This window comes from Anomaloglossus baeobatrachus, chromosome 2, assembly GCF_048569485.1.
Source record: "Anomaloglossus baeobatrachus isolate aAnoBae1 chromosome 2, aAnoBae1.hap1, whole genome shotgun sequence".
NCBI lineage: Eukaryota > Metazoa > Chordata > Amphibia > Anura > Aromobatidae > Anomaloglossus > Anomaloglossus baeobatrachus.
Genome location: NC_134354.1, coordinates 343,206,287 through 343,219,332, shown reverse-complemented (window position 1 = coordinate 343,219,332; position 13,046 = coordinate 343,206,287). Strand labels below are relative to the sequence as shown.

Below are 13,046 nucleotides of genomic sequence, written 5' to 3'. Positions count from 1 at the left end.
AATCCTGCAAAGCAATGGCAATTGAAAACGAGTTTTGACAGCCAGGGGAAAAAAATTATTAGTTCTGTTGGTGATGGAAGCCAAAACATCCCATCATTCGGCAACAAAGCCAAGAACTTCATATATTGTAGTTTGATAGGGTATTATTTCAACACCAAGAACAGATTGCTTTTACTGGGGATTGAACCAGTGTTAAGCAGACGTGATGACTACTACACTATGAAACCTTCTGGAAAGTTACTGTGTATTGGCAAGCAGAGCAGAATTGTAACTGATGGGGCCTTTTTATTGCTGAAGAAAAGTGTTTTTGGTAATGAAACATTTACAATTTTTATTACATATTTTACCAGTTTTATTCCTACAAAGGGATATTGCTTACATTGAAGATTACATTGAATGTGTTACTTTTTTCTACACAGTTTAATCGTTTGCTTTTGTATTTATGGGAACTATAAATTTTGAAACAAACAGGATTGTTATAATATGGGATTATGTTTTCTGCTAAAATGTTCAATAAAAAAGAAACCCAAAATCGTAGTTCTCCTTGTGATAGAAGCCAAAATGTATTGTCATTTGGCAACGAAACAAAGAATTTCATACTTTACAGGTTAATAGGAAATTACTATAACACCGAAAACAGATTGGTTTCACTGGGTATTGAACCCAGAACGTTCTGCATATGAAGCAAACTTGATGACCACCACACTTTAAAACCTGTGATTCCTGCAAAGTAATGGCAATTAAAGACGAAATTTGACTGCCAGGAAAAAAAAAAATTCGTAGTTCTGTTGGTTATGGAAGCTAAAACATCCCGTCATTTGGCAACAAAGCCAAGAACTTCATGTATTGCAGTTGGATAGGGTATTATTTCAACACCAAGAACAGACTGGTTTTTACTGAGGATTAAACCCAGGACCTTCTGCGTGTTAAGCAGACGTGATGACCACTACACTATGAGACCTGTGAAATCCTGTTGATAGCAAATTACTTCAACAGCGAAAACGGATCGGTTTCACTGGGGATTGAACCCAGGACCTTCTACGTGTGAAGCAGACGTGATGCCCACTACACTATGAAACCTGTGAAATCCTGCAAAGCAATGGCAATTGAAAACGAGTTTTGACCGCCAGGGGAAAAAAATTATTAGTTCTGTTGGTGATGGAAGCCAAAACATCCCATCATTCGGCAACAAAGCCAAGAACTTCATATATTGTAGTTTGATAGGGTATTATTTCAACACCAAGAACAGATTGCTTTTACTGGGGATTGAACCAGTGTTAAGCAGATGTGATGACTACTACACTATGAAACCTTCTGGAAAGTTACTGTGTATTGGCAAGCAGAGCAGAATTGTAACTGATGGGGCCTTTTTATTGCTGAAGAAAAGTGTTTTTGGTAATGAAACATTTACAATTTTTATTACATATTTTACCAGTTTTATTCCTACAAAGGGATATTGCTTAAATTGAAGATTACATTGAATGTGTTACTTTTTTCTACACAGTTTAATCGTTTGCTTTTGTATTTATGGGAACTATAAATTTTGAAACAAACAGGATTGTTATAATATGGGATTATGTTTTCTGCTAAAATGTTCAATAAAAAAGAAACCCAAAATCGTAGTTCTCCTTGTGATAGAAGCCAAAATGTATTGTCATTTGGCAACGAAACCAAGAATTTCATACTTTACAGGTTAATAGGAAATTACTATAACACCGAAAACAGATTGGTTTCACAGGGTATTGAACCCAGAACGTTCTGCATATGAAGCAAACTTGATCACCACCACACTTTAAAACCTGTGATTCCTGCAAAGTAATGGCAATTAAAGACGAAATTTGACTGCCAGGAAAAAAAAAAATTCGTAGTTCTGTTGGTTATGGAAGCTAAAACATCCCGTCATTTGGCAACAAAGCCAAGAACTTCATGTATTGCAGTTGGATAGGGTATTATTTCAACACCAAGAACAGACTGGTTTTTACTGAGGATTAAACCCAGGACCTTCTGCGTGTTAAGCAGACGTGATGACCACTACACTATGAGACCTGTGAAATCCTGTTGATAGCAAATTACTTCAACAGCGAAAACGGATCGGTTTCACTGGGGATTGAACCCAGGACCTTCTACGTGTGAAGCAGACGTGATGCCCACTACACTATGAAACCTGTGAAATCCTGCAAAGCAATGGCAATTGAAAACGAGTTTTGACCGCCAGGGGAAAAAAATTATTAGTTCTGTTGGTGATGGAAGCCAAAACATCCCATCATTCGGCAACAAAGCCAAGAACTTCATATATTGTAGTTTGATAGGGTATTATTTCAACACCAAGAACAGATTGCTTTTACTGGGGATTGAACCAGTGTTAAGCAGATGTGATGACTACTACACTATGAAACCTTCTGGAAAGTTACTGTGTATTGGCAAGCAGAGCAGAATTGTAACTGATGGGGCCTTTTTATTGCTGAAGAAAAGTGTTTTTGGTAATGAAACATTTACAATTTTTATTACATATTTTACCAGTTTTATTCCTACAAAGGGATATTGCTTAAATTGAAGTTTACATTGAATGTGTTACTTTTTTCTACACAGTTTAATCGTTTGCTTTTGTATTTATGGGAACTATAAATTTTGAAACAAACAGGATTGTTATAATATGGGATTATGTTTTCTGCTAAAATGTTCAATAAAAAAGAAACCCAAAATCGTAGTTCTCCTTGTGATAGAAGCCAAAATGTATTGTCATTTGGCAACGAAACCAAGAATTTCATACTTTACAGGTTAATAGGAAATTACTATAACACCGAAAACAGATTGGTTTCACTGGGTATTGAACCCAGAACGTTCTGCATATGAAGCAAACTTGATGACCACCACACTTTAAAACCGGTGATTCCTGCAAAGTAATTGCAATTAGAGACGAAATTTGACTGCCAGGAAAAAAAAATTTCGTAGTTCTGTTGGTTATGGAAGCTAAAACATCCCGTCATTTGGCAACAAAGCCAAGAACTTCATGTATTGCAGTTGGATAGGGTATTATTTCAACACCAAGAACAGACTGGTTTTTACTGGGGATTAAACCCAGGACCTTCTGCGTGTTAAGCAGACGTGATGACCACTACACTATAAAACCTGTGAAATCCTGTTGATAGCAAATTACTTCAACAGCGAAAACAGATTGGTTTCACTAGGGATTGAACCCAGGACCTTCTGTGTGTGAAGCAGACATGATGACCACTACACTATGAAACCTGTGAAATCCTGCAAAGCAATGGCAATTGAAAACGAGTTTTGACCTCCAGGGGAAAAAAAATATTAGTTCTGTTGGTGATGGAAGCCAAAACATACCATCATTCGGCAACAAAGACAAGAACTTCATATATTGTAGTTTGATAGGGTATTATTTCAACACCGAGAACAGATTGCTTTTACTGGGGATTGAACCAGTGTTAAGCAGACGTGATGACTACTACACTATGAAACCTTCTGGAAAGTTACTATGTATTGGCAAGCAGAGCAGAATTGTAACTGACGGGGCCTTTTTATTGCTGAAGAAAAGTGTTTTTGGTAATGAAACATTTACAATTTTTATTACATATTTTACCAGTTTTATTCCTACAAAGGGATATTGCTTAAATTGAAGATTACATTGAATGTGTTACTTTTTTCTACACAGTTTAATCGTTTGCTTTTGTATTAATGGGAACTATAAATTTTGAAACAAACAGGATTGTTATAATATGGGATTATGTTTTCTGCTAAAATGTTCAATAAAAAAGATTGAACCCAGGACCTTCTGCGTGTGAAGCAGACGTGATGACCACTACACCATGAAACCTGTGAAATCCTGCCAAGCAATGGCAATTGAAAACGAGTTTTGACAGCCAGGGAAAAAAAAATTATTAGTTCTGTTGGTGATAGAAGCCAAAACATCCCATCATTCGGCAACAAAGCCAAGAACTTCATATATTGTAGTTTGATAGGGTATTATTTCAACACCAAGAACAGACTGGTTTTACTGGGGATTAAACCCAGGACCTTCTGCGTGTTAAGCAGACGTGATGACCTTCTACGTGTTAAGCAGACATGATGACCACTACACTATGAATCCTGATGAAAAGTTACTGTGTATTGGCTAGCAGAGCAGAATTGTGACTGACAGGGCCTTTTTATTGCTGAAGGAAAGTATTTTTGGTAATGAAACATTTACAATTTTTATTACATATTTTACCAGTTTTATTCCTACAAAGGGATATTGCTTAAATTGAAGTTTACATTGAATGTGTTACTTTTTTCTACACAGTTTAGTTGTTTGCTTTTGTATTTATGGGAACTATATATTTTTAAACAAACAGGATTTTTATAATGTGGGATTATGTTTTCTGCTAAAATGGACAATAAAAAAGAAACCCAAAATAGTAGTTCTCTTTGTGATGGAAGCCAAAATGTATTGTCATTTGGCAACGAAACCAAGAATTTTATATATTACAGGTTGATAGCAAATTACTTCAACAGCGAAAACAGATTGGTTTCACTGGGGATTGAACCCAGGACCTTCTGCGTGTGAAGCAGACGTGATGACCACTACACTATGAAACCTGTGAAATCCTGCAAAGCAATGGCAATTGAAAACGAGTTTTGACAGCCAGGGGAAAAAAATTATTAGTTCTGTTGGTGATGGAAGCCAAAACATCCCATCATTCGGCAACAAAGCCAAGAACTTCATATATTGTAGTTTGATAGGGTATTATTTCAACACCAAGAACAGATTGCTTTTACTGGAGATTGAACCAGTGTTAAGCAGACGTGATGACTACTACACTATGAAACCTTCTGGAAAGTTACTGTGTATTGGCAAGCAGAGCAGAATTGTAACTGATGGGGCCTTTTTATTGCTGAAGAAAAGTGTTTTTGGTAATGAAACATTTACAATTTTTATTACATATTTTACCAGTTTTATTCCTACAAAGGGATATTGCTTAAATTGAAGATTACATTGAATGTGTTACTTTTTTCTACACAGTTTAATCGTTTGCTTTTGTATTTATGGGAACTATACATTTTGAAACAAACAGGATTGTTATAATATGGGATTATGTTTTCTGCTAAAATGTTCAATAAAAAAGAAACCCAAAATCGTAGTTCTCCTTGTGATAGAAGCCAAAATGTATTGTCATTTGGCAACGAAACCAAGAATTTCATACTTAACAGGTTGATAGGAAATTACTTCAACACCGAAAACAGATTGGTTTCACTGGGTATTGAACCCAGAACGTTCTGCATATGAAGCAGACTTGATGACCACCACACTTTAAAACCTGTGATTCCTGCAAAGTAATGGCAATTAGAGACGAAATTTGACTGCCAGGAAAAAAAAAATATTCGTAGTTCTGTTGGTTATGGAAGCTAAAACATCCCGTCATTCGGCAACAAAGCCAAGAACTTCATGTATTGCAGTTGGATAGGGTATTATTTCAACACCAAGAACAGACTGGTTTTACTGGGGATTAAACCCAGGACCTTCTGCGTGTTAGGCAGACGTGATGACCACTACACTATGAAACCTGTGAAATCCTGTTGATAGCAAATTACTTCAACAGCGAAAACGGATTGGTTTCACTGGGGATTGAACCCAGGACCTTCTGCGTGTGAAGCAGACGTGATGACCACTACACTATGAAACCTGTGAAATCCTGCGAAATCCTGCAAAGCAATGGCAATTGAAAACGAGTTTTGACCGCCAGGGGAAAAAAATTATTAGTTCTGTTGGTGATGGAAGCCAAAACATCCCATCATTCGGCAACAAAGCCAAGAACTTCATATATTGTAGTTTGATAGGGTATTATTTCAACACCAAGAACAGATTGCTTTTACTGGGGATTGAACCAGTGTTAAGCAAACGTGATGACTACTACACTATGAAACCTTCTAGAAAGTTACTGTGTATTGGCAAGCAGAGAAGAATTGTATCTGATGGGGCCTTTTTATTGCTGAAGAAAAGTGTTTTTGGTAATGAAACATTTACAATTTTTATTAAATATTTTACCAGTTTTATTCCCACAAAGGAATATTGCTTAAATTGAAGTTTACATTGAATGTGTTACTTTTTTCTACACAGTTTAATCGTTTGCTTTTGTATTTATGGGAACTATAAATTTTGAAACAAACAGGATTGTTATAATATGGGATTATGTTTTCTGCTAAAATGTTCAATAAAAAAGAAACGCAAAATCGTAGTTCTCCTTGTGATAGAAGCCAAAATGTATTGTCATTTGGCAACGAAACCAAGAATTTCATACTTTACAGGTTGATAGGAAATTACTTCAACACCGAAAACAGATTGGTTTCACTGGGTATTGAATCCAGAACGTTCTGCATATGAAGCAGACTTGATGACCATCACACTATAAAACCTGTGATTCCTGCAAAGTAATGGCAATTAGAGACGAAATTTGACTGCCAGGAAAAAAAAAATTCGTAGTTCTGTTGGTTATGGAAGCTAAAACATCCCGTCATTCGGCAACAAAGCCAAGAACTTCATGTATTGCAGTTGGATAGGGTATTATTTCAACACCAAGAAGAGACTGGTTTCACTGGGGATTGAACCCAGGACCTTCTGCGTGTTAAGCAGCCGTGATGACCATTACACTATGAAACCTGTGAAATCCTGCAAAGCAATGGCAATTGGAGACGACTTTTGACCGCCAGGGAAAAAAAAAAAAATTCTTAGTTCTGTTGGTGATGGAAGCCAAAACATCCCATCATTCTGCAACAAAGCCAAGAACTTCATATATTGCAGTTGGATAGGGTATTATTTCAACACCAAGAACAGACTGGTTTTACTGGGGATTAAACCCAGGACCTTCTGCGTGTTAAGCAGACGTGATGACCACTACACTATGAAACCTGTGAAATCCTGTTGATAGCAAATTACTTCAACAGCGAAAACGGATTGGTTTCACTGGGGATTGAACCCAGGACCTTCTGCGTGTGAAGCAGACGTGATGACCACTACACTATGAAGCCTGTGAAATCCTGCAAAGCAATGGCAATTGAAAACGAGTTTTGACCGCCAGGGGAAAAAAATTATTAGTTCTGTTGGTGATGGAAGCCAAAACATCCCATCATTCGGCAACAAAGCCCAGAACTTCATATATTGTAGTTTGATAGGGTATTATTTCAACACCAAGAACAGATTGCTTTTACTGGGGATTGAACCAGTGTTATGCAGATGTGATGACTACTACACTATGAAACCTTCTGGAAAGTTACTGTGTATTGGCAAGCAGAGCAGAATTGTAACTAATGGGGCCTTTTTATTGCTGAAGAAAAGTGTTTTTGGTAATGAAACATTTACAATTTTTATTACATATTTTACCAGTTTTATTCCTACAAAGGGATATTGCTTAAATTGAAGATTACATTGAATGTGTTACTTTTTTCTACACAGTTTAATCGTTTGCTTTTGTATTTATGGGAACTATAAATTTTGAAACAAACAGGATTGTTATAATATGGGATTATGTTTTCTGCTAAAATGTTCAATAAAAAAGAAACCCAAAATCGTAGTTCTCCTTGTGATAGAAGCCAAAATGTATTGTCATTTGGCAACGATACCAAGAATTTCATACTTTACAGGTTGATAGGAAATTACTTCAACACCGAAAACAGATTGGTTTCACTGGGTATTGAACCCAGAACGTTCTGCATACGAAGCAGACTTGATGACCACCACACTTTAAAACCTGTGATTCCTGCAAAGTAATGGCAATTAGAGACGAAATTTGACTGCCAGGAAAAAAAACAAAACTTCGTAGTTCTGTTGGTGATGGAAGCCAAAACATCCCATCATTCGGCAACAAAGCCAAGAACTTCATGTATTGCAGTTGGATAGGGTATTATTTCAACACCAAGAAGAGACTGGTTTCACTGGGGATTGAACCCAGGACCTTCTGCGTGTTCTTCTTCTGCGTGTTAAGCAGACGTGATGACCACTACACTATGAAACCTGTGAAATCCTGCAAAGCAATGGCAATTGGAGACGAGTTTTGACCGCCAGGGAACAAAAAAAAATTCTTAGTTCTGTTGGTGATGGAAGCCAAAACATCCCATCATTCTGCAACAAAGCCAAGAACTTCATATATTGTAGTTTCACAGGGCCTTTTTATTGCTGAAGAAAAGTGTTTTTGGTAATGAAACATTTACAATTTTTATTACATATTTTACCAGTTTTATTCCTACAAAGGGATATTGCTTAAATTGAAGATTACATTGAATGTGTTACTTTTTTCTACACAGTTTAGTCGTTTGCTTTTGTATTTATGGGAACTATATATTTTTAAACAAACAGGATTTTTATAATGTTGGATTATGTTTTCTGCTAAAATGAACAATAAAAAAAGAAACCCAAAATAGTAGTTCTCTTTGTGATGGAAGCCAAAATGTATTGTCATTTGGCAACGAAACCAAGAATTTTATATATTACAGGTTGATAGGAAATTACTTCAACACCGAAAACAGATTGGTTTCACTGGGTATTGAATCCAGAACGTTCTGCATATGAAGCAGACTTGATGACCACCACACTTTAAAACCTGTGAAATCCTGCAAAGTAATGGCAATTAGAGACGAGTTTTGACTGCCAGGAAAAAAAAAAAATTCGTAGTTCTGTTGGTTATGGAAGCTAAAACATCCCGTCATTCGGCAACAAAGCCAAGAACTTCATGTGTTGTAGTTGGATAAGGTATTATTTCAACACCAAGAACAGACTGGTTTTACTGGGGATTGAACCAGTGTTAAGCAGACGTGATAACTACTACACTATGAAACCTGTGAAATCCTGCAAAGCAATGGCAATTGGAGACGAGTTTTGACCGCCAGGGAAAAAAAAAAAATTCTTAGTTCTGTTGGTGATGGAAGCCAAAACGTCCCATCATTCTGCAACAAAGCCAAGAACTTCATATATTGCAGTTGGATAGGGTATTATTTCAACACCAAGAACAGACTGGTTTTACTGGGGATTAAACCCAGGACCTTCTGCGTGTTAAGCAGACGTGATGACCACTACACTATGAAACCTGTGAAATCCTGTTGGTAGCAAATTACTTCAACAGCGAAAACGGATTGGTTTCACTGGGGATTGAACCCAGGACCTTCTGCGTGTGAAGCAGACGTGATGACCACTACACTATGAAACCTGTGAAATCCTGCAAAGCAATGGCAATTGAAAACGAGTTGTGACCGCCAGGGGAAAAAAATTATTAGTTCTGTTGGTGATGGAAGCCAAAACATCACATCATTCGGCAACAAAGCCCAGAACTTCATATATTGTAGTTTGATAGGGTATTATTTCAACACCAAGAACAGATTGCTTTTACTGGGGATTGAACCAGTGTTAAGCAGATGTGATGACTACTACACTATGAAACCTTCTGGAAAGTTACTGTGTATTGGCAAGCAGAGCAGAATTGTAACTGATGGGGCCTTTTTATTGCTGAAGAAAAGTGTTTTTGGTAATGAAACATTTACAATTTTTATTACATATTTTACCAGTTTTATTCCTACAAAGGGATATTGCTTAAATTGAAGTTTACATTGAATGTGTTACTTTTTTCTACACAGTTTAATCGTTTGCTTTTGTATTTATGGGAACTATAAATTTTGAAACAAACAGGATTGTTATAATATGGGATTATGTTTTCTGCTAAAATGTTCAATAAAAAAGAAACCCAAAATCGTAGTTCTCCTTGTGATAGAAGCCAAAATGTATTGTCAATTGGGAACGAAACCAAGAATTTCATACTTTACAGGTTGATAGGAAATTACTTCAACACCGAAAACAGATTGGTTTCACTGGGTATTGAACCCAGAACGTTCTGCATATGAAGCAGACTTGATGACCACCACACTTTAAAACCTGTGATTCCTGCAAAGTAATGGCAATTAGAGACGAAATTTGACTGCCAGGAAAAAAAAATAATTCGTAGTTCTGTTGGTTATGGAAGCTAAAACATCCCGTCTTTCGGCAACAAAGCCAAGAACTTCATGTATTGCAGTTGTATAGGGTATTATTTCAACACCAAGAAGAGACTGGTTTCACTGGGGATTGAACCCAGGACCTTCTGCGTGTTAAGCAGACGTGATGACCACTACACTATGAAACCTGTGAAATCCTGCAAAGCAATGGCAATTGGAGACGAGTTTTGACCGCCAGGAAAAAAAAAAAATTCGTAGTTCTGTTGGTTATGGAAGCTAAAACATCCCGTCATTCGGCAACAAAGCCAAGAAATTCATATATTGTAGTTGGATAGGGTATTTATTCAACACCAAGAAAAGATTGGTTTCACTGGGGATTGAACCCAGGACCTTCTGCGTGTTAAGCAGACGTGATGACCACTACACTATGAAACCTGATGAAAAGTTACTGTGTATTGGCTAGCAGAGCAGAATTGTGACTGACGGGGCCTTTTTATTGCTGAAGGAAAGTATTTTTGGTAATGAAACATTTACAATTTTTATTACATATTTTACCAGTTTTATTCCTACAAAGGGATATTGCTTAAATTGAAGTTTACATTGAATGTGTTACTTTTTTCTACACAGTTTAGTCGTTTGCTTTTGTATTTATGGGAACTATATATTTTTAAACAAACAGGATTTTTATAATAAGGGTTTATGTTTTCTGCTAAAATGGACAATGAAAAAGAAACCCAAAATAATAGTTCTCTTTGTGATGGAAGCCAAAATGTATTGTCATTTGGCAACGAAACCAAGAATTTTATATATTACAGGTTGATAGCAAATTACTTCAACAGCGAAAACAGATTGGTTTCACTGGGTATTGAACCCAGAACGTTCTGCATATGAAGCAGACTTGATGACCACCACACTTTAAAACCTGTGATTCCTGCAAAGTAATGGCAATTAGAGACGAAATTTGACTGCCAGGAAAAAAAACAAAAATTCGTAGTTCTGTTGGTTATGGAAGCTAAAACATCCCGTCATTCGGCAACAAAGCCAAGAACTTCATGTATTGCAGTTGGATAGGGTATTATTTCAACACCAAGAACAGACTGGTTTTACTGGGGATTAAACCCAGGACCTTCTGCGTGTTAAGCAGACGTGATGACCACTACACTATGAAACCTGTGAAATCCTGTTGATAGCAAATTACTTCAACAGCGAAAACAGATTGGTTTCACTGGGGATTGAACCCAGGACCTTCTGCGTGTGAAGCAGACGTGATGACCACTACACTATGAAACACAGTTTAGTCGTTTGCTTTTGTATTTATGGGAACTATATATTTTTAAACAAACAGGATTTTTACAATATGGGATTATGTTTTCTGCTAAAATGGACAATAAAAAAGAAACCCAAAATAGTAGTTCTCTTTGTGATGGAAGCCAAAATGTATTGTCATTTGGCAACGAAACCAAGAATTTTATATATTACAGGTTGATAGCAAATTACTTCAACAGCGAAAACAGATTGGTTTCACTGGGGATAGAACTCAGGACCTTCTGCGTGTGAAGCAGACGTGATGACCACTACACTAAGAAACCTGTGAAATCCTGTTGATAGCAAATTACTTCAACAGCGAAAACGGATTGGTTTCACTAAGGATTGAACCCAGGACCTTCTGCGTGTGAAGCAGACGTGATGACCACTACACTATGAAACCTGTGAAATCCTGCAAAGCAATGGCAATTGAAAACGAGTTTTGACCGCCAGGGGAAAAAAATTATTAGTTCTGTTGGTGATGGAAGCCAAAACATCCCATCATTCGGCAACAAAGCCAAGAACTTCATATATTGTAGTTTGATAGGGTATTATTCAACACCGAGAACAGATTGCTTTTACTGGGGATTGAACCAGTGTTAAGCAGACGTGATGACTACTACACTATGAAACCTTCTGGAAAGTTACTATGTATTGGCAAGCAGAGCAGAATTGTAACTGACGGGGCTTTTTTATTGCTGAAGAAAAGTGTTTTTGGTAATGAAACATTTACAATTTTTATTACATATTTTACCAGTTTTATTCCTACAAAGGGATATTGCTTAAATTGAAGATTACATTGAATGTGTTACTTTTTTCTACACAGTTTAATCGTTTGCTTTTGTATTTATGGGAACAATAAATTTTGAAACAAACAGGATTGTTATAATATGGGATTATGTTTTCTGCTAAAATGTTCAATAAAAAAGATTGAACCCAGGACCTTCTGCGTGTGAAGCAGACGTGATGACCACTACACTATGAAACCTGTGAAATCCTGCAAAGCAATGGCAATTGAAAACGAGTTTTGACAGCCAGGGGAAAAAAATTATTAGTTCTGTTGGTGATGGAAGCCAAAACACCCCATCATTCGGCAACAAAGCCAAGAACTTCATATATTGTAGTTTGATAGGGTATTATTTCAACACCAAGAACAGATTGCTTTTACTGGGGATTGAACCAGTGTTAAGCAGATGTGATGACTACTACACTATGAAACCTTCTGGAAAATTACTGTGTATTGGCAAGCAGAGCAGAATTGTAACTGATGGGGCCTTTTTATTGCTGAAGAAAAGTGTTTTTGGTAATGAAACATTTACAATTTTTATTACATATTTTACCAGTTTTATTCCTACAAAGGGATATTGATTAAATTGAAGATTACATTGAATGTGTTACTTTTTACTACACAGTTTAATCGTTTGCTTTTGTATTTATGGGAACTATAAATTTTGAAACAAACAGGATTGTTATAATATGGGATTATGTTTTCTGCTAAAATGTTCAATAAAAAAGAAACCCAAAATCGTAGTTCTCCTTGTGATAGAAGCCAAAATGTATTGTCATTTGGCAACGAAACCAAGAATTTCATACTTTACAGGTTGATAGGAAATTACTTCAACACCGAAAACAGATTGGTTTCACTGGGTATTGAACCCAGAACATTCTGCATATGAAGCAGACTTGATGACCACCACACTTTAAAACCAGTGATTCCTGCAAAGTAATGGCAATTAGAGACGAAATTTGACTGCCAGGAAAAAAAAAAA

The 13,046-nt window shown here is 36.5% G+C and overlaps 5 non-coding genes across 5 annotated transcripts; all 5 read right to left on the bottom strand.

Annotated features, from left to right (window-relative positions):
• Positions 1–4,523: 4,523 nt before the first annotated feature.
• On the bottom strand, positions 4,524–4,596 carry TRNAV-CAC (transfer RNA valine (anticodon CAC)). The gene has a single exon. It is a non-coding gene; the product is annotated as a tRNA-Val (tRNA).
• A 1,012-nt stretch (positions 4,597–5,608) lies between these two features.
• TRNAV-CAC (transfer RNA valine (anticodon CAC)) lies at positions 5,609–5,681 on the bottom strand. Its single transcript has one exon. It is a non-coding gene; the product is annotated as a tRNA-Val (tRNA).
• Positions 5,682–9,121: 3,440 nt separating this feature from the next.
• TRNAV-CAC (transfer RNA valine (anticodon CAC)) lies at positions 9,122–9,194 on the bottom strand. The gene has a single exon. It is a non-coding gene; the product is annotated as a tRNA-Val (tRNA).
• An 893-nt stretch (positions 9,195–10,087) lies between these two features.
• On the bottom strand, positions 10,088–10,160 carry TRNAV-AAC (transfer RNA valine (anticodon AAC)). The gene has a single exon. It is a non-coding gene; the product is annotated as a tRNA-Val (tRNA).
• Positions 10,161–10,334: 174 nt separating this feature from the next.
• TRNAV-AAC (transfer RNA valine (anticodon AAC)) lies at positions 10,335–10,407 on the bottom strand. The gene has a single exon. It is a non-coding gene; the product is annotated as a tRNA-Val (tRNA).
• Between the last annotated feature and the right edge of the window lie 2,639 nt (positions 10,408–13,046).